Raw genomic sequence first — 22,424 nt, forward strand, 5'->3', positions numbered from 1 at the left:
GCAGGATAACACAAAGAGCTGTCAACTCAAGGTTAGTTCTTGCGGTCTCCTGACACCTATGCAGAGCTTTTTTCTTTACAGCTGTTGAGAGATTTAGGATCTAGATTCTCCTTTCTGGTGCTGCCATACACCAGCTGTGTGACCTTAGGCAAATTACTCTTTCAAGCCTTGATTTCCTCCTTTGAACTAAGGCGAGGTGACACGAGGAAACAAGGACTCTCTGTTCTCAAGTAGCTCTCAGTCTAGTGGAGGACAGATATAAAAACATCATAATTCAAGAACACTGTAAAAGTACAGAAGCATTGCAGAGAAAAATGTTAATAACTTGGAGGTGGGAGCAAGATTAGGAGGAATCCAGAAGAAACAGCAAATATCTAGCTGTGAAGTAGGGCACTAGATTTAGGGAACTGCAAATAACTTAGTTCTGATGGATGGTACTTTGGCAGTGAGGAGAACTGGAGAGAACTGGAGAACTTCCACATACTGCTGTTTTGGAAGTCAAAGGAGTCAAAGCACTATACAGGTAAACATTTAGCCATGTACTACGCCAAGAGCTACCCCATGAGGAAAAAATTCCTTAATTCAACATGCATTTATAGAATACCTTCTATATACTCACTGTACTAGGAGCTGACTCTTCCTTCTGGTCCCCTCCCTAAAATACAGCCAGCTTGAGAACCAAGAAAACCAAATTCTGCACTCTTTCCTAGGAGGTAAAAGTGCCTCTTCTGTCCCTATCAAGTAAGGGGAGTGGAGGAGCGCTTGACAATCCCATGATTCCTCTACTGAAGAGTCACTCAGATTTGAAAAGAGGCTTTGCCTACAGACGGAAGGATGCCAGAGATGACCTCTGGTATGAACCCTTGGCACCAAGTAATCGAGCAAGGTGGTACGATGACACAGAGCCAGATGATCAAAAGTGGCAAATGTCCCAGGCTCAGCTAACAAGAGCATACATGAGTGGTTAGAAAAGTCATCTTTATGTCTATTTTCAACCTCCTCTGCTTAGTACCAATTCTCTTAGCTTCCCATAACCAAGCATGTACATATGAATGAGTAATATGTACATATGAATGAGCAGCATCCAAGGTTCTATTCTACAATCTGACTAGTCCACTGACCAACTCAGTGTCTACACTGAGGACCTCTGGAGATTGCAGCATCATGGAAACTTCTCTCTGGTGAAGTGTCTAAAGATACCAGTGAATTTTTAAAAAAGATTTATTTCTGTATTTGGCTATGCCAGGTCTTCAGTGCAGTATGGGATCTTTAGTCGTGGCATGCGAACTCTCAGTCTTAGCAAATGGGATCTAGTTCCCTGACCGAGGATAGAACCAGATCCCCTGCAGTGGGAGCGCAGAGTCTTAGCCAGTGGGCCAGTGGACCACCAGGGAAGTCCGACACCTGTGAATTTTATTTCTATTATACTATACTGGGTTGAATAGTGCCCCCTCCAATTCATGTCCACTAGGAACCTCAGAATGTAATCATTTTGGAAATAGGATCTCTGTAGGTGTAATGAAATTAAAATAAGGTCATATTGGACTAACATGGGTGTTAGTCCAAAGACTGACGTTCTTATTAGAAGAGGGAGTTTTTGGACACAGACACACAAACACACACACACAAACAACACCTTGTGACAGTAGAGAGGGAGAGACTGCCAGGGAACACAGAGGACTGCCAGCAAACCTAAGAGCTGGAAGAGAGGCATGGGGCAGGTTCTCCCTCAGGCCTCCAGAAGCAATCAACCTGACCAACACTTTGATTTCAGTTTTCCTCCAGACGTGTGAGAGAATAAATTTTGTTCTTCTAAGCCACCAGGTCATGAAACTTGTTACAGCAATCCTAGGACACCAATATATTAACCCCCAGAATACATGTTTTCCTCCTACATGCTCTAGGATTTAGGATATTTTCCATCTTCTTGGACAGAAAAGGATAGATACCAATGCTAGTAACTGTCTTACCACATGGAAAGGGTGCTGGTGAGAGCACCAGAATGACTCAACAAATCAGCAACTTCACAGGTGATGTCATGGGCAAGGGAATTTATTTCTGAAGGCTCTATAGTGAGACTTTTTCATTTCTGCAGTAGTTTTTAAAATATCTACAAATTCTCTGATACTCCAGAGAGGGAAAGAAGGACAGCAGTTAAGAATTTCTAGAACTTAGTAACACATTAGTCATGAAAAAGAGAGAGGGAAAAACCTCAGGTTGTACATGTTGAGCTCCAGATGTCTTAGCTTCAGGAAAGAGAGACAAGCCAGAAACAAATTTTGAGAATCTTCAGCATACAGATTTGCAGATCTCAAATGAGATTCTCTGGCCAAATGCATAAGAATGAGCTGGGGAAACACATGAAAACATGGAGTGCCAGTAATACTTAAACTCTATAGTTAAAAATTTACTGTTAATAAGAGATTACGATAGGGGTCTAGATGTAAGAAATAGTCAAATATCAATTATTTCTTCTTTATCCAAGCAATGAAGCACATGGTTTGCTTATCAGAAACTGGGGAGAAATCTCCATGCATAACACCCCCCCAAAAAAAAGGTAAAAGAATCTGTTTTCTAAAATGAGGATCTTATTGAAGAAATAAAATGAGACCTGAATAAATGGAAGGCAAACCAAATCCCTGACTGGAAGACAATATAAAAAATGCCAACTATACACAAATTAAATTATACATTAAACCCTTTTCTGTTTAGAATCACAATAGGTTTTCTAAATCCTTTGAGGGGAGAGAACAGTAAAAAAAAAAAAAAAAACTGATTTAGAGTTTATATATGGAATACATGTCCAAGAACATCTAAGAAATTCAATGAAATAAAATCTGTGGTGTTGGTGTAAGAGATAAATAGATTAGAATACAGAATCAAAAATCCAGAAGCAGATCTCACTATGAAACAACTTCAGGTATGACAAGTGTGAAATTTAATTCAACAAAAACAGGATGATTATTTAATAATGAAGCTAGCACGAGCCATCCATCCAATCCATGTAACACATGCTGTTCAACAAACGCCACTAGCCACATGGGGCCTCCGATCAACTACAACGCACCTAGTCTGAACTGAGATTTGACTTCAGTGTAAAATACACACTGGATTTCAAAGACTTAGTTTAATAATTGTTCAAAATAAATTACATGTAAAAATAATATTTTTATATAATGGGTTAAGTTGGTGAAGTATACTATTAAGATTCATTTCACTTGTGTTTACTTTTTTTTCATGTGGCTTGACTGAAAACTTAAAATTACATAAAGTATCTTGCATTCCATTTCTATGGGACAGCATTGCTCTAGAAAAAAAAATCTTCCTTTTACATCATATTTTTTTTAATTTATTTAATTTCTACAACTTTATTCATGGAAATTTCAAGCTACATCATATTTTTAAAAATAAAGATCTAAATGTAAAAAATAAAAAACATTGTAGGAAAATGTAGAAAAGTAAATTAGAATCTGGGGTCAGACTGGATTTCTTAATGAGGACAGAATGTCATGTGTGGTATGTATGTATACGCTGATAAGCAAAAGACAGACAATGCAACAGGAAAAACAGCCAAAGATTGGAAATGCACAGAAAAACAAATCCCAGTAACAAACAAACAACAACAAAAAGATACTCAAAATTACTAAGGAAGAAAAAAATGGGATTCAAATAACCAAACATCTCTTTTCTGGCCAGAAAGAAATAAAAACATAGATAATAACCATCTCTTCTTGGGGATGTGGGAAACAGGAAAGCTCAAACACTGCTGTCAATGTAAATGTAAATAATAACAGCCTTCTTAAAAATCAGCACAGAAATATTCATTAAAATTAGTACTACAGCTATTCCCCATGGATACCAAAATCCACTGATGCTCAAGTCCTTTCTGAAGAACGGCAGCTCTCCATATCCACAGATGAGGAGCCCACAGATACAGAGGGCTGATGTAAATTATATCCTTCAACCCAACCTTTTTCACAGTAATAAATCCACTAGCACCTGAGGACAAACGTTCAGAGAATCTTTTAACACTGTTTATGCAGCAGCAAAATTTTAAAAAAATTTTATAAAGGAAATTAAGTAAATGCCCATCTGCTGAAAAAAGGCTGGAAAATGTACATTACCTGCAGAACAAGATCTGTTATGCAATCATTAAAAACTTTTAATGAAAAATATTAGCAAACAATTTAAAATATGAAAACATCAACACTGGCTCCACCATAAGCAAAGAGGTCATCTCATAACATGCTGGTGTGGGCATAAATAGGTACAAACTTATGGCAAGGAAACTGAAAAGATGATTAGGATTTTAAATTTCCATGCGTTTTCACAAAGCAGCTCAGTTTTCAGGAGTTTGTCCTACTAGTACAGAGGTTATGACAATATAAAGATACATGTGCAAATATGTCGAATAATTATGTTGTACAACCTAAACTAATACAGTGTTTATACGTCAAGTATTATCAGAGAAAAAATGAGGGAAACATATATTACAAGTATGTCCACTATAGCCTTTAATAAGACTTGGGGGATATTCCCTGCCAGTCCAGAGGTTAAGACTTAGCGCCTTCACTGTCAAGGCCCGGGTTTCATTTCCGGTTGGGGAACTAAGATCCGCAAGCCCTGTGGCCAAAAAATAAAACACCCGGAAAGGCTCTAAATGTCTTATTTAAACAAATGGCTGAATAAATCATATGTCTACACAATGAAGAAATAATGTAGACTTAAAAAAGAACAAAGTAACTCCAGTGTTATTGAACTGGAAACAGAAAAGCCAACGTAAAGTATACAAAGACTGTTAATGTAAAGTATAAAAAGACTGTTAATTTAAATTTTTCATAACTTAAAAAAAAAACGGTGGGGGAAAATTAGATGCTTTCCCTTTTTCTGAGTAAGAATTTCAGCAGTACGGACAGCTGAACCCGTTCCCTCCTCAACCTACCATATCCTATATCCGGCCTTGACCAGTTTCCTACCTGCAGTATTAACCCCCTTTTCCTCTATATGACTCAATGGTTCCACAAGATCCTCTATATAAAAGATATATCAGATATATCCTTTCCTGATATAAAAACAATATTAAAGTGTATATTTAAAATTTTGAGTTATCCTTCACATTACTATTATTTATTTTTGCATATTCCTGTGCTGGAAATCCTTTGGTCTAAATCAACACCACAACTCGGTGTTATTCCACCTCTCCTGAACTATAATCCCTTTTTTAGACAAGGAATACCTTTTCTTGTTTAAAGAATGTATTTGTATCTTATTAGTATATTCATAATTCTCACGTGATCAAGTTTCACAGGTCATAACAAATACAAATTGTGTTAAGATCTCAAATTTCCTTTATTGTGTGTTATCATATAGGCAGATGAAAATAAGAGATCATAGCATTGTGATCACCCTCTTTCTCAATTATTCTCTCTTGAAAACTACCGAGTACTTCTTTATTGTTCTATGTAAGGGGTCAGCAAACTATGGTCTGTCACCTGTGTTTGTACAGCCCACAAGCTAAGAAATGTGTTTACATTTTTAAATGATTGGGGGTAAAATAAAAAAGGGAATAAAATTTCAAAACAAGTGGAGAATTTATATGAAATTCAAACTTCAGTAATGCTCACCGTTTAGTATAATCTGATGCAATTTTCATACCACAAAGACAGTATGGCCAATAAAGCAAAAATATCTACCCCTGGCCTATGACATTGGACTATGCCCCTCTAAACTGTATAGTATAGTATAGTACATACTGTATAAACTGTAGAGTATAGTAAACTTCTAAACTATAATTTTATAGTTTTACCTATTCTTCCCCCCTTTTCTTCCATAATGAGCATGAAAGTTAAGTAGCTCAGTCGTGTCTGACTCTTCGCTACCGGTGGATTGTAGCCTACCAGGCTCCTCCCTCCATGGGATTCTCCAGGCAAGAATACTGGAGTGGGTTGCCATTTCCTTCTCCAGGGGATCTTCCCAATCCAGGGATGGAACCTGGGTCTCCTGCATTGCAGGCAGACGCTTTAACCTCTGAGACCCCAGGGAAGCCCTATTGGGCATGAAGTCCACTTAAAAATCTATTACTCGAGGCCAACACATTCTTCATATTCCTAGGCAATGTTCTTGCTCCTGATCATTTCCTTAGCACCACATCTGTTTTTTACAAACAGAAAGCCAGAGTAAAGCGCTAGGCAACACCTTAAAAGTTACAATTCACAAGCCAGAACCAAACCTCACCACTCTCCCCATAAAGCAAGACCAAAGAGGCTGACCACCTAGTTAATGGCTTTCACTACCTTCGAATTGAGGCAGTCCGTAAAATAGAAAACGTACTGCTCCTAAAATTCCTAACAAATAATGGGGTGGAGAAGAGTTAATGTAATTTTATCGAATTTAATCTTCAACCACTGGCTAGTGAAAAAAGAAAAGTGAACAAAAAGCAAAGAACAGTGAAGAAAAAGCAGATCAACTGTCCTTCGCATGTCTGACTCTAAATCTTTATATCTCCCATATTAGATATTTTCTGCAAGTAAATAGTTCCTGGCTCCCAGGATACTCGAGGTTAAACACTGCACAGTGTTTGTGAACAGCATCACAACTTACACAAGAACAAGGGCCATATGGCCATTTCCCCTCGAAGGGGACACCAAAATTTGCTTATTTCTTCCAGTCAGCATTCTGTATGCCAAATATTGGGGGAAGAGGGGAGGTGGGCTGCCTTTTCTCCCAGCCGTGTCTGCGCTTAGAGCACTAACTCCTACCCAGCCGCATCACCCATTTACCCAGCACCCACCCTCCCCAGCTCCATCAACTCCGCACCTCCTCCCAGTCTCATCACACCTCCATCAGCAGACTCTTCCAGCCTCATCACCTCACCCTCGTCCTCCAGTCACAGACCTGCGAAGATTCCAGCAACAGGAGAGGAAAGTAAGGAGGTAATAACGCAGGAGTCTGGAGTCTCCATACAAGCACTATCTACTCCTGCGGAGAAACTCCAGTCACAGCTCCCAAACTGGAAAAAGACGGGATTCTCTCGCATTCAGAACCCGAGTTCGAGGCGCGCTCACTGCAGTCGGGCCCCGAGCAAACAGCCGAGGATGCAAACGTGAGCAGCGGAGTCGCAGTATCAGCTCTTTTGAGGCTCCCACTCCAGCGGAGACAGCAGATAATTTCCATAAAGCCCGCCTAGAAGGGACAAGGTAAGGAATATCCCAAGGCAGGACTGAGCTCATCCTTGAATGTTAAAAGCCTAAAACGCAACTAGTCGGAAGTGACGTGCCAGCTGAGATCAGCAGGACCGCCACATTATTGGCCGCCGACTCGGCGAGCCACCTTCTCCCGAGACTGGCCAGGAGAGAGAAGTGTAGCTCAAAGTCCGCAACCCGCCCCTGCTCCGCCCTCGACAGCTCCCAGCGCCACCTGGAACCAACCGAGCCAGGCCAGAGTCCGGGCGCGGACCCTGGGCGGGACAGTACCGCTTGCCCCGGCGCCCGTAGGCGCCCTGAGGGCAATGGGCTTCAGCGCTCCGCCACGCGCATGCGCGGCCCTCTTTCTCCAGCGGATTCCTCGGGTCACCTGGACGACCGCATTCCAGCCACCTGCCCCTGACTCCTCCAGCTGGTCCTCACCTCCGGCCCCCCCCCCCCCCGCCTTCTTGCTCGGCAGGCGCCGCTAGGCCCTCCCGCGGTCGCCCGCCGACACCCCAGCTTCCACTGACACGAGCCTCTCGGCGCGGCTTCCGCTTCCGGCGAGTATTGTGTGTCGCGCTGCGGGGCGGGGGCGGGGGGAGGAGGAAGGAGGGAGGCAGCGCTCCGGCGGCTCCGCCGGACCCGAAGCCGGAAGGTAGGTGCTGTCCCGCCGCCGCGCCGGGACCCTGGGGCCTGCCCCCGCCCGCCGGCTCCGCACGCCGCGTCCTAGCGCCCCGCGACTGCGTCACCGGCCCCCCGCACGTAACCACAGCTGCCTCCGCCCGTTTCAGGCCCGGGCGGACGTTTTGCCGCCCCGGTGACGTCAGCGCGTCCGGCGTTGCTTGGCTACCCCCGCCGTTACCCCGTCCCGCTGCCGCTCGCCTCCCCGGGTGAAACTCTGACGCCGTCACCGCGGGTCTTGGCTGCGTCATAGCGGCGGGCATCCCATCTTCACGTCACACCTTCTCACCTGGACACGCATCCCTCCCTCCCTGCCAACTACGGCGTTTCCTCTCCCCGCTCTCCAGCCCCCCTGCGCCAGATCAGGCGGAAGAAGATGGAGACGGCGGTGGGACCGAGTTGTGGACCAAGCTCAGGAAAGGGGCGCAAAGTGGGACCCCCAACAGTGGTAGAAACACAATGAGGACCTCTCTGAAGTGTGCCCTTCTACTGAGACACGAGGAATACGGGGTAATGACCCAAGGCCTCACTAATGCTGTAGTTCCAAGCCCTCTCCCCATACTTCCCTAACCTTTTACCCATCTCTCTCTAACGCTACTTTTTCGCCAGTCTAGATCCATCCTGGTCCCTAACTCAGCATACAGTTCAACTCTGAGTAGAGGACTTGAGTGAATGGGGAATGAGGGGAAGAACATGAATTCTTTATTTTTGTATATGCTTGAGTATCTTTTCAATTCTCTTGTGTGCTGGTAAATAATGCTTTCAAAAATTACATGAAAATCCCTTACATTTGTAAACACTTGACAGATCACCCTCAGCTCATACACTAGGATGTACATTCTGATCCTCTAGCTGGGCTGGAGCTCACCATGCGTCTGTGTTGTTCTCCTGTTGGACATAAGTCATCTCACACAAGATCAGCATCAGACAAGGACATCTGAGTGCATGACACAGAGAGACAAAACAACAGGACGGCATTCTGTACAAGCACAGACCAACCAGGCAGCCCGGTGCCCCTCACCGTGGATGAAACCTCTCCCTGTGCTGACCCAGAGACCACTGCTTCCTCCCAGTCACAGCTGTATCCTCGCTCTAGTCTGCCCTCCCTATAGCAGAGGCTCACTGAGATGACCAGTCCTGCAGTTGCCCCCACTTCCTGACCACACCCAATCTACAATGAGCCAGTCTTGCATAGATGCTTCTCAAAATCAAAGCCCACATCCTGTATATCAGTGGTCCTCAATGTTTTGGCAGCAAGAACTGATTTCATGGAAGACAATTTTTCCATGGACCAGGGGTGGGAGGAATGCTTTCAGGATGATTCAAGCTCAGTATTTTTATTGTACACTTTATTTCAAATCTAATGTTCGCACTGATCTGACAGGAGGTAAAGGGCCAAGCTCAGAGTTTGGGGACTCCTGGCTGTATATGTTCTAACACCCTACAAGGACACTATGGTCCCTCCTGGTGTGTAATCTCCCTCGCTGTATCCAGTATAAATCCAACTTGATTGCCCACAGATTTGCTTCTGGTGATCTTTGGCCGAAGACATTGACATATGTTACCTGCTTGCCAAAAATTTGTACGTGTCTCCATTGGAATAAGGGCATATGTTTATATCCTGTGAGTTCTGATTGACATAGGAAAGATTTCTCTGTTTTGATGGCTTTTAATCTTTGGGTCAAAAAACTCTTCATTCCACAAGTGTAAAAATTTCATGTATATTTTTGTCTAGGAGAGAGGGACCCAAGGGTGAAGGGAAACAGAACTGATTGGGAAGAAAGTATAGCAGGAGCAGTAAGTAAAAAGTAATAACATGCTGGATTCTAATGTTGCATCTTCTGCTTCACAACTTTACAAGTATGTACAAGTCCTACAAAGTACTGATATCTGTTGTGTTCAATAAATACTTTCTCTTGGGCTAAATGAAGACTTCTGTGTGTCCTTATGTTTACCAATTTAAGGAAAACACCAAGAGCTCAAGGATTACATCTAGTGATGGGCAGTTTTAAACACTTGAAGTGTAATGACCTCAAGGTGATAAACCATGGTTTGGCTAATGTCTGAACACTCTATCTGTTAAAATACACATTAAAGAAACTTTCAGAGCATGCTGTATTTTAAAGCTATATCTAAGACCTGCACAGACAAATCCATGACTTCAGTATTATTTTAATGTGCATCAACCTATGAGTCACACAGTATCTTTTAGGGGAAAGAGGAGATTAATTAACAACATTCTAGATACGCATTAACCAGTATGCTAGCTAGTAGCCACATATTGCTGTTTACATAAGTGCTCAGCACAACAGTCACTTTAAGGTGTTAAATAGCCATATGTAGCTACTGGCTACCTGACCGGACAGAACAGACATAGGAAATTCTTTCACCACAGAATGTTCTGTTGGAATGGACTGCTCTTCATGATTTCTTGGCCTCAATTCAGGTGCATTAGACCACGTGAGATGAAAGGGCCAATAATATATTTCTTAGACACTATCAGATTTCTGTCTTGGATATGAATACATATTAAGCTGCTGCTGCTGCTGCTGCTGCTAAGTCCCTTCAGTCGTGTCCGACTCTGTGCGACCCCATAGATGACAGCCCACCAGGCTCCCCCGTCCCTGGGATTCTCCAGGCAAGAACACTGGAGTGGGTTGCCATTTCCTTCTCCAATGCATGAAAGTGAAAAGTGAAGGTGAAATCGCTCAGTCGTTTCCGACTCTTAGCGACCCCATGGACTGCAGCCTACCAGGCTCCTCCGTCCATGGGATTTTCCAGGCAAGAGTACTGGAGTGGGTTGCCATTGCCTTCTCCAACATATTAAGCTGTTTGTAATAAAGTCAAACTAGGTTATGAGGGGGTCTAGCGCCTTCAGGTACAAACTGTTCCCAGTTCCAAAGGGAAAACACCTGTCCCCCGACCTCCCCAGACTGAGGGCACTCTGGCATCAGCTTCTAGGGGTTGAGTTCTCTCCTAGAGGAGGCCAGGGGCAGGGCCCTCAGTTAAGTTTGGGGAGGCAAGGAGTCCAGCTCAAGAAAAAGCATTTTCCAAAATGAAGAGGAGACAAAGGCAGAGATCAGATGGGAGATGCCCTGGTTTATTCAGAGCAGCAGTTCTCAGAGTGTGGTCTCTGGAACCCTTGATGTCACTGAGACCCTTTCATGAGATTCCTGAGGTGAAAACTACTTTCTTAGCATCACTCAGATATTTTTTGACTTCTCATATGTTGACATTTGCTTTGATGAATAACTTAGCAGTAATGGAGAGTATGGAGGAGGCAAGGGCACCCCACTCCAGTACTCTCGCCTGGAAAATCCCATGGACGGAGGAGCCTGGTAGGCTGCAGTCCATGGGGTCACGAAGAGTTGGATATGACTGAATGATTTCACTTTCACTTTTCACTTTCATGCTTTGGAGAAGGAAATGGCAACCCACTCCAGTGTTCTTTCCTGGAGAATCCCAGGGACAGCGAAGCCTGGTGGGCTGCCATCTACGGGGTTGCACAGAGTCGCACATGACTGAAGCAACTTAGCAACAGCAATGGAGACTGTGGTAGCAAACTACACTAGTAATTATTTTCACCAAAACTTTCTTGCAGAAATAATAACTAATAACCAGGTTTGCTTTAAAACATCCAGAATGACACATTAAAAATTCTTATCTGTCCTTAAGAAACCAAAATGGAAAAAATGTGGAAAAGAACATACATATACATGTGCATAAGTGAACTACTTTGCTGTACAGCAGAAATCAACATTATAAATCACATATCCGTCAATAAAAGATATTTAAAAATTAAAAAATGCTTACGTTTCCTAATCATCATTCTAAAATACACATTTTAAAAGAATTTTCTGTGATGACATGGAAAGTACACATTGAGCACTTCTACTACATTTCAAAGTCCTATGGCTCAAGGAAAAACTGTGTGAGCTGAACTAACCCCTTTTTCATGGAACACAACTGTTACTTGAAAGAATGAATGATGAAGAAAGATCTGTATAATTTAGTGAAACAATGTATTACGTTGTAAAAATCTCAGTACAAGAGATGCTCATTGTACAAATTAGGCTGATGGATTTTACTCTAACAGAAAAAAAAATAGTGATATTGTTCAAGGTCCACTGTGGAAAAAACTTTTGAGAAACTGCAATTTGTACAGTTTTAGTTTTGTATCCAAGATGAACATCCACAATTATCTAAAAAGATTATTAAAAAATACTACTCCTATATATGTGGGGGCTTTTTCACTTTCATAGTTCAGTCACTCAGTCGTGTCCAACTTTTGTGACCCCATGAACCGCAGCACGCCAGGCCTCCCTGTCCATCACCTACTCCCGGAGTCCACCCAAACCCATGTCCATCGAGTCGATGATGCCATCCAACCATCTCATCCTCTGTTGTCCCCTTCTCTTCCTGCCCTCAATCTTTCCCAGCATCAGGGTCTTTTCCAATGAGTCAGCTCTTCGAATCAGGTGGCCAAAGTACTGGAGTTTCAGCTTCAACATCAGTCCTTTCCAATGAACACCCAGGACTGATCTCCTTTAAGATGGACTGATTGGAACTCCTTGCAGTTCTAGGGATGCTCAAGCATCTTCTCCAACACCACAGTTCAAAAGCATCCATTCTTTGGCACTCAGCTTTATTTATAGCCCAACTCTCACATCCATACATAACCACTGGAAAAACCATAGCCTTGACTAGATGGACCTTTGTTGGCAAAGTAATGTCTCTGCTTTTTAACATGCCGTCTAGGTTGGTCGTAACTTTCCTTCCAAGGAGCAAGCGTCTTTTAATTTCATTGCTGCAATCACCATCTACAGTGATTTCTGAAAATCCAGTGGTCGTCTTGTGAAAGAGACAAGAAAGATACTTGGAAAAAATGTAAAAAGCTCTATGCTTCTCACTACCCTGTTTATTTTGGGGAAAAGTTATTCATATTAAAGGCATGGGTTATTAATATTATCCTAAACAAACTAACAAAAATCTTTTAAGTATTATTCATAGTATGGAAAATATGCATAGAAGTAGCCACATAATACTATCCTTGGGGTCCTCACTAATTTGTAAGATTGTGTAGTTATTTTAATCAAAATCACAAACAGCCCCAGAGCTAGGATTCGGGGAGAAAGTGGGACAAAGAGTTCTCAATGCATGAGGGGAGTTCAGTTCAGTTCAGTCGCTCAGTCGTGTCCAACTTTTTGTGACCCCATGGACTGCAGCAAGCCAGGCTTCCCTGTCCATCACCATCTCCTGAAACTTGCTCAAATGTATGTCCACTGAGTTGGTGATGCCTTCCAACCATCTCATCCTCTGTCATCCCCTTCTTCTGCCTTCAATCTTGCCCAGGGTCTTTTCTAATAAATCAGTTCTTCACATCAGGTGGCCAAAGTATTGGAGCTTCAGCTTCAGTCCTTCCAATGAATATCCAAGACTGATTTGCTTTAAGATTGACTGGTTTGTTCTCTTTGCAGTCCAAGGGACTCTCAAGAGTCTTTTCCAACACCACACTTCTGAAGCATCAATTCTTCGGTGCTCAGCTTTATTTGTAGTCCAACTCTCACATCCATACATGACTACTGGAAAAACCATAGCTTTGACTAGACGGACCTTTGTTGGCAAAGTAATGTTTCTTTTCAATATGCTATCTGGGTTGGTCATAGATTTTCTTCCAAAAAGCAAGCGTCTTTTAATTTCATGGCGGCTGTCATCTGCAGTGATTTTGGAGCCCCCCCCAAAAAATAAAGTCTCTCACTGTTTTCCATTGTTTCTCCATCTGTTTGCCATGACCTGATGGGATGGGATGCCATGATCTTAGTTTACTGAATGTTTGAGTTTTAAGGCCAACTTTTCCACTCTCCTCTTTCACTTTCATCAAGAGGCTCTTTAGTTCTTCACTTTCTGCCATAAGGGTGGTATCATCTGCATATCTGAGGTTATTGAATTTCTCCTGGCAATCTTGCATTCCAGCTTGTGCTTCATCCAGCCCCACCAATTTGCATGATGTACTTGCATATAAATTAAATAAGCAGGGTGACAATAAACAGCCTTGACCCACTCCTTTCCCAATTTGGAACCAGTCTGTTGTTTAATGTCGGGTTCTAACTGTTGCTTCTAGACCTGCATACAGATTTCTCAGGAGGCAGGTCAGACCGTCTGGTATTCCCATGTCTTGAAGAATTTTCCACAGTTTATTGTGATCCACACAGTCAAAGGCTTTGAGGTAATCAATAAAGCAGAAGTAGATGTTTTTCTGGAACTCTCTTCCTTTTTCGATGATCCAGCGCAGGCTGGTAATTTGATCTCTGGCTCCTCTGGCTTTTCTAAATCCAGCTTGAACAATCTGAAAGTTCACGGTTCACGTTGAAGCCTGGTTTGGAGAATTCTGACCATTACTTTGCTAGTTTGTGAGATGAGTGCAATTGTGCGGTAGTTTGAACATACTACCTAGCAGGAGGGGAGGGATCAGGAAAAAGTCCCAGGTACTTGGAGGACAAGCCCGCTCCAGGTTCTCAGAGTCAAAGGCGGTGTCTGGGGCTGGGACGTTCCATGTTGGGGATTCCCTGTCTCCCCGAATTTCACTTTCTCTCTCACAACCTCTGTCGAGCCCTCCTGCTTGGACACTCGTGACGCCAGCCCCAGTTCTCACTGCCACTGGGTGTTCGGTTTCTAGAGAAACCAATCAGCGTCTCCGCGGATCCCGGTTACAAAGTCTCCACCAACCAGCCCGACTCTGCTTCTCCCCAGACCCAAAAGATGCGCGTCATGGGCCGCGAACCTTCCTCCTGCTGCTCTCGGGGGTCCTGGTCCTGACCGAGACCTGGGCTGGTGAGTGCGGGGTCGGGAGGGAACGGCGTCTGCGGGGAGGGGCGAGGGGATCTCCCGGAAATCTAGGGGGCAGGACCCCAGGGAACGAGAAACCCTGACCCCCCTCCCCAGACCCGCCCCCTCTCTCCGGTCCCGGCCTGTCGCTCCCTTCCATCCCGACCCCTCTTCTCTTCCCCCTCCGGAGTTCGGGCCGGTCTTCGACCTCTTCCATCTGGCTGGCCCTACGCCCCCTCCTCCCTTCCGGGTCGATGACCTCGGACCCGGGACCCGCGCCGGGAGGAGGTCGGGCCGGGGTCTCACCCCTCCCCGCCCCCAGGCTCCCACTCGCTGAGGTATTTCTACACCGCCGTGTCCCGGCCCGGCCGCGGGGAGCCCCGCTTCATCGCCGTCGGCTACGTGGACGACACGCAGTTCGTGCGGTTCGACAGCGACGCCCCCGAATCCGAGGGAGGAACCTCGGGCGCGGTGGGTGGAGCAGGAGGGGCCGGACTATTGGGATCGAAACACGAGAATCTACAAGGACACCGCACAGAATTTCCGAGTGGGCCTGAACAACCTGCGCGGCTACTACAACCAGAGCGAGGCCGGTGAGCGACGCGGGCCAGGTCACGACCCCATCCCCAGGGACCGGCGGGGTCGCCCGAGTCTGGGGGCCCGAGGGTCACCCCAACATTTCCGAACACACCCGGCCCCCGGCCCCCGGCCCGGGAGGAGACGGCCGGACTTGACCCGGTTTCGTTTTCAGTTTGGGTTTGATCACCGCGGGTGCTCGGGGCGGGTCAGGGTCTCACACCCTCCAGTGGATGTGCGGCTGCGACGTGGGGCCGGACGGGCGTCTCCTCCGCGGGTATGAGCAGTTCGCCTACGACGGCAGAGATTACATCGCCCTGAACGAGGACCTGCGCTCCTGGACCGCGGCGGACACGGCGGCTCAGGTCTCCAAGCGCAAGTGGGAGGCGAAAGGTTATGCGGAGGAACGCAGGAACTACCTGGAGGGCCGATGCGTGGAGTGGCTCCGCAGATACCTGAAGATCGGAAGGACAAGCTGCTGCGCGCAGGTACAAGGGGCGCGGGGCCGCCCTGATCTCCCCTCGGGCTGGAGCTGGTTTCCCACGAGGAGAGGAAAATGGGGTCCCTGTGGAAACAGCGCCGCAACTTCCTGTCAGGAGAGGGAGGAAATCCGCCCGGGTTTTCAGATTCTGTTCAAGACAGTTACGAGTGGCCCTACTTCTCTGAAGGACATAAGGAATCCAGTGACTTTGAGGAAAAAGCAGGAAACCATCCCTGAAATAGCTGGTCAGTGGTGCCTTTTGACCCTGGCCACCATCTTGTGATCCATGACTTTATCTCTCAAGGCTTGTTCTCACCCTCCGAACACCTTAGGACGACTGACTCCAGCTTTTCTGAGTTATTCATCCTCCATCAGAATCAGGACCTTTAGTCTGTATTCTCCCCTTCACATTTTTAGAGCGCCTATCCTAGTCTCTCATTCTAGAAATTTCCAAGGACTAATGTAGATCATCCCTGATCTCTGAGATGAGGCTGTTATGTAGCTCTTGTGCTGCTTTTTTCAAAACCATGGTCTTGAATGTTCCATAGCTCAGAGGGTAAAAAAGTTGATAATAAGTCTGGGGATCTGATGTACAGCCTGGTGACTATAGATAATAATAATCCTGTATTGTATACTTTAAAAATGATCTTAATCATTCTCATCACCCCTGTCAAACAGACACACACATAAGGCAAGTTGATGAATACATTAATTACCTTCACAGTGTACATATATATCAAAGCAACATGTAGTACACTTTAAATGTGTACAGGTTTTGTTAAGTATATGTCAGTAAAGCTGGAGAAAAAACTCACTGTTCTGTCCTTTCTCAGGATGGTCACATGATGCTGCTTCAGTGACCCATGGAAGTAACACAAACTGTGAATTTTCTGATTCTTCCTCAGACCCTCCAAAGGCACATGTGGACCCATCACCCCATCTCTGAGCGTGAGGTCACCCTGAGGTGCTGGGCCCTGGACTTCTACCCTGAGGCGATCTCACTGACCTGGCAGCGCAATGGAGAGGACCAGACCGAGGACATGGAGCTTGTGGAGACCAGGCCTTCAGGGGATGGAACCTTCCAGAAGTGGGGCGGCCCTGGTGGTGCCTTCTGGAGAAGAACAGGCATACACGTGCCATGTGCAGCATGAGGGGCTTCAGGAGCCCCTAACCCTGAGATGGGATAAGGAGGGCCGTGGGGCTGGAGCTTCTACTCAGATAAAGCAGGAGCCCTTCGGGACTCAGTGCAGCAATGTCAAAACTCAAGCTGAGGTCAGGGCCCCTTCCCTTTCCTCCACAGAAACTCCTCAACCCTCCTTCCTCACCATGGGCATCATATTGGTCTGGTTCTCCTCGTGGTGGCGATGGTGGCTGGAGCTGTAATCTGGAGGAAGAAGCACTCAGGTAGGAAAGGGAGGGAGGAATCTGAGATTTCTTGTCTCACTGGAGGTTTCAAGCCCAGGGAGAAGTTTACCTGCCTCGTTACTGGAAAGTACCCTCCACACACATGTGGAGTCTGGAGCTAATGCTAACATTTTGCTTTTCTAAAACACGTGTGAAAAATGAAATACAAATTTTTCACCTTCCTAATTCCAATTGGGAACATTTCATGCAAAGATGGGCTCGATAAAGGACAGAAATGATCTGGACCTAACAGAAGCAGAAGTGTTAAGAAGAGGTGGCAAGAATACACAGAAGAACTGTACAAAAAAGATCTTCATGACCCAGATAATCATGATGGTATGATCACTAATCTAGAGCCAGACATCCTGGAATGTGAAGTCAAATGGGCCTTAGAAAGCATCACTACGAACAAAGCTAGTGGAGGTGATGGAATTCCAGTTGAGATGTTTCACATCCTGTATGATGATGCTGTGAAAGTGCTGCACTCAATATGCCAGCAAATTTGGAAAAACTCAGCAGTGGCCACAGGACTGGAAAAGGTCAGTTTTCATTCCAATCCCAAAGAAAGGCAATGCCAAAGAATGCTCAAACTACCCCACAATTGCACTCATCTCACATGCTAGTAAAGTAATGCTCAAAATTCTCCAAGCCAGGCTTCAGCAATACATGAACCGTGAACTCCCTGATGTTCAAGCTGGTTTTAGAAAAGGCAGAGGAACCAGAGATCAAATGGCCAACATCTGCTGGATCATGGAAAAAGCAAGAGAGTTCCAGAAAAACATCTATTCCTATTTTATTGACTATGCCAAAGCCTTTGACTGTGTGGATCATAATAAACTGTGGAAAATTCTGAGAGAGATGAGAATACCAGACCACCTGACCTGCCTCTTGAGAAATCTGTATGCAGGTCAGGAAGCAAACAGTTAGAACTGGACATGGAGCAACAGACTGGTTCCAAATAGGAAAAGGAATACATCAAGGCTGTATATTGTCACCCTGCTTATTTAACTTCTATGCAGAGTACATCATGAGAAACGCTGGGCTGGAAGAATCACAAGCTGGAATCAAGATTGCCGGGAGAAATATCGATAACCTCAGATATGTAGATGACGCCATCCTTATGGCAAAAAGTGAAAAGAACTAAAAAGCCTCTTGATGAAAGTGAAGGAGAGTGAAAAAGTTGGCTTAAAGCTCAACATTCAGAAAACGAAGATCATGGCATCCGATCCCATCACTTCATGGGAAATAGATGAGGAAACAGTGGAAACAGTGTCAGACTTTATTTTGGGGGGCTCCAAAATCACTTCAGATGGTGACTGCAGCCATGAAATTAAAAGACGCTTACTCCTTGGAAGAAAAGTTATGACCAACCTAGATAGTATATTCAAAAGCAGAGACATTACTTTGCCAACTAAGGTCTGTCTAGTTCAAGGCTATGGTTTTTCCTGTGGTCATGTGTGGATGTGAGAGTTGGACTGTAAAGAAGGCTGAGTGCCGAAGAATTGATGCTTTTGAACTGTGGTGTTGGAGAAGACTCTTGAGAGTCCCTTGGACTGCAAGGAGATCCAACCAGTCCATCCTGAAGGAGATCAGCCCTGGGATTTCTTTGGAAGGAATGATGCTAAAGCTGAAACTCCAGTACCTTGGCCACCTCATGTGAAGAGTTGACTCATTGGGAGAGACTCTGATGCTGGGAGGGATTGGGGACAGGAGGAGAAGGGGACGACCGAGGATGAGATGGCTGGATGGCATCACTGACTCGATGGACGTGAGTCTGAGTGAACTCCGGGAGATGGTGATGGACAGGGAGGCCTGGTGTGCTGCAATTCATGGGGTCGCAAAGAGTCAGACACAACTGAGTGACCGAACTGAATTCCAGTTGGGGACCAGGTTTCCAGCACTTGAACGTCAGAAGGAAAGTCCTTGTGAGGACCTCCAGGAGGACAGGTGGCCCCGTCCTTACACTTCTCCCTTCTCTGTGTTCCTGATCCTATCATGACTTCTGACCACAGTTCCAGAAAGTTCTCTGCTGTCCAGGACTAGGGATTCCTCTAGGAGCTCATGACTCAGTCTTCTCCCTGGCCTCTCACATGATATTTTCTTCTCACAGGTGAAAAAGGACGACCTACCACCCAGGCTTCAAGTAAGTCTGGAGGGAGTGATTCCTGAGATCCTTGTGAGGGTGCAGACAGGAGGCCATGGGGGACTCACCCTCCTCAAAGTGCCTTCTCTAGTTTCTCTTGTGGGTTCTGACCACGTCCTGGTTTTGTTCTCCTCCAGGCAGTGACAGTGCCCAGGGCTCTGATGTGTCTCTCACGTTTCCTAAAGGTGAGACCTGGGGCGTCTAGATTGGCAGAGGAGTTGGGGCAGAGGGGACACACTGGGTGGCGGGGGTCTCTGAGTGGGACATGTGAGCATGTGGGGGGCTGTGGAGAATGTCGGCCCTTACATGACTGACCTGAACTGGTTCCTGATTCTTTTCTCTCACAGTGTAAGACAGCTGCCTTGTGGGGACTGATGATGCTCGGTCCTGCTTTGTGATGTCAGATCCCCGGACTGCTCTTCTGCAGCTGCATCTGAATGTCTGTACGCCTATTAGCATATCATGAGGAGTTGGGGAGACTGGTCACCCCTGCGCACCGTGCCCCCCTCCCCACCACCCTGATGTTCTCCTCCCTGATCCACAGTCCTGTTCCAGCAGAGATGGGGCTGGGCCATCTTCATTGCTGTCTTTGCTTCATATGCACCAAGTAATGATGTCTTATTTCCTTTTTGAAGATAAAATCTATATATATGAATTGGTTTTTTCTAACTGGTGCCATGACGGGGGATTGGATAATAAAGGTGAGGATTCCTAAAGTTTGAAAGAGGAAATAAATCGAAACACCAAGAACCTTTCAGTTCCATCCACAGGTTTGCTGTGCTGAATCAGCTGCAGGAGAACAGGAGGAGGCTCTGAGGAGCTGAGTGTAGACAGGGCCTGTGCCCAGTCAGTGATCTGTGCTGGTGGACATGCATGCACTGCCCATGCACCGCCCATGGTCCCTGCTGAACTGGTTTCTCTTCTCCATTCCATTGACCTTGTCCCTTCCAGTAAATCCATGTCCCACCAAGGACCTGTGATCAAAGTCACGTGGGTCTTGTATCTCCAAGACCATGGGCAGGGTGCATTTCTTAAATGATTAGCCTAGGATGAGGGCTTGGACCAATCCTTAACTCCTGTCATTTTTGAATGTGTTTATATTTTGCTTATTTAGTTATTGCTATTATTGTTGCTGGTGGAATGACTGTTCTTTTTTCATGTGTAGAGTACTGGTCTCATTCTTCTCCGGGTGACCCCATCTCTTTCAGCAGCAGGGGTCACTTTCCCTGTCATTGTCCCCACAAGCCCAAGAATCCATGCACACAGGATCTCAGCAGTGTCGAGAGAGAAATTTCAGAGCCATCCAGCTCTTGCCCTCCTAGAGATTTTGCTCGATTCTTCTTTCCAACTTTTCTCCATCTTTTTAAAGGATCCACATGCTGGAACTACAAAGACGAGGAACCCAGTAGGTTCATATCTTGACTTAATTCTTGCTGGACTTCTCTCTTCCTCTGCAGTCTGCCCCCTCTTCTGCCCTTACATCTTCTAAGGCTACTGTTGGCTCCCCTCTCAACTCATGGATTTAGAAAGCAGAGTCTCATAAAATCACAGCAGGTTGAATATAGGAGCCGGAAGTGAAGGATCTTCCTTTCTGAGGAGATAAAGAGGCTTGTGTGTGGTGTGCAGGCTGATTGGTGTGGGAGGGAAGGGAGATCAGCCTTTGTGAGTAAATTACAAGCAGCACTGATGTCAGTGCGAATGGAGGTTGTGCTGTAACTGCCACTAGACAGCATGTGGCCTGAGGTCACATCAAAAAAGACACTCTCTCTAGAACAGGGAAGCGCTTTACTGACCATTCATTGAACTGATATTTGTTGTGTGACGGAGACATGACACACTCTCTACATCTAGGAGAGCTCAGTGAACTAACACCAGACAAACCTTGTCTGCCTTGTGCAGTGTGTTCTAGGGAGAAGGGGCAGATCATGACTATGAGCCTAGTAAGAAGGGAAGTGTTTCCCATACAGGTTGGTAAGTGCCCTGAGGAAGGTGACCCAGGGTACAAGTGTGTGGGGACAAGGAAGGTGGCTGTGTTACTAGGGTGGACAGGGGCCTCATTGAAAAGGTGACCTTTGAGTGAAGATGTGAAGAACATGAAGGAATGCCCACAAGGAGGTCTAGGGGAAGTTCTCTCCAGGCAGAGGAGCCTCCAGGGCAAATGCACGCGGGCAGGAGAGTGTCTGTGTTCATGGGAGAGCCAGGAGGCAGCTGGGGCTGAAGGAAAAGGAATTCAGCTGAGAGCCCTTGTCCGGCGGGATCCTGTGGGCCTCGAGGATGTTAGAGGGGGTTGATTTTATCTCAGTAAGCTGTGGAGGCATAGGACGATATGAACAGAGCAGGACCTGGTGTGCCTGCTCTCTGGAAGCGTCAGCCAGGCTGCTGTGCATAGTCAGGAGGTGAAGGGCGAGGGAGGCGCAGAGGAGCCTGAGGGAAACAGCGCAGGGTCCAGGCTGGGGAGGCTGCTGCTTGTCTGGGGTGTGAGCAGGGAAGATAGTGGTGAGTGAGTGGGGTCTTGATCTATTCTGAAAATGCATTTTACAGCATTTCCTAGTGGATTAAATCTGAGTTATGAGAAAAGGTGAAGGAGGACCGCAAAATTTGAGATTTGCAAGTAAGCATGTGAGGCACCTATAGTGGAAATGAAGAGAATCTGGAAGGAACATATTTGAGGAGGCATCGCCATCAGCATTTGGTTTAGGAAAGTGGCAACTGAGTTGGCTTTACTCATCTAGGGTTTAGGTGAGATGATTTGACTGGAGAAATAGATGGAAGAGGTGACACCATATAAATGATGCTCAAAGCGTTGAGAACAGATGAGGTCACAGATGAGGGGAGAATTGGCTACAGAAGCAGAGGGATGAGGACTGAATCCTGAATCCCCTGCGCTGTGGGAACTGATCAGACCACACGCCTGAGCAGACGGCACCATTCTGACACCACATCTAGATGGCACATGGAAAGGGGTCCTGATCTTTGGTGAAGGACCTGAAGGAATGTTCTTCACCTGCACTCCTCTTTAGAGACAGAAGGTCTGGAATAGACTTATAGCACAGTTGGTACTGATCTTCAGATCACACACATTTCATAGCAGGAACACAGATCTGGATTCCCACCCGGCTGTGCACCAGCC

General features: G+C 45.8%; 1 pseudogene; it reads left to right on the plus strand.

Annotated features, from left to right (window-relative positions):
• The first annotated feature begins 9,891 nt into the window (after nt 1–9,891).
• LOC102184958 lies at nt 9,892–20,013 on the plus strand (annotated as a pseudogene).
• The last annotated feature ends 2,411 nt before the right edge of the window (nt 20,014–22,424 follow it).

Source organism: Capra hircus, unplaced genomic scaffold, assembly GCF_001704415.2.
Source record: "Capra hircus breed San Clemente unplaced genomic scaffold, ASM170441v1, whole genome shotgun sequence".
In the NCBI taxonomy this organism is placed as follows: domain Eukaryota; kingdom Metazoa; phylum Chordata; class Mammalia; order Artiodactyla; family Bovidae; genus Capra; species Capra hircus.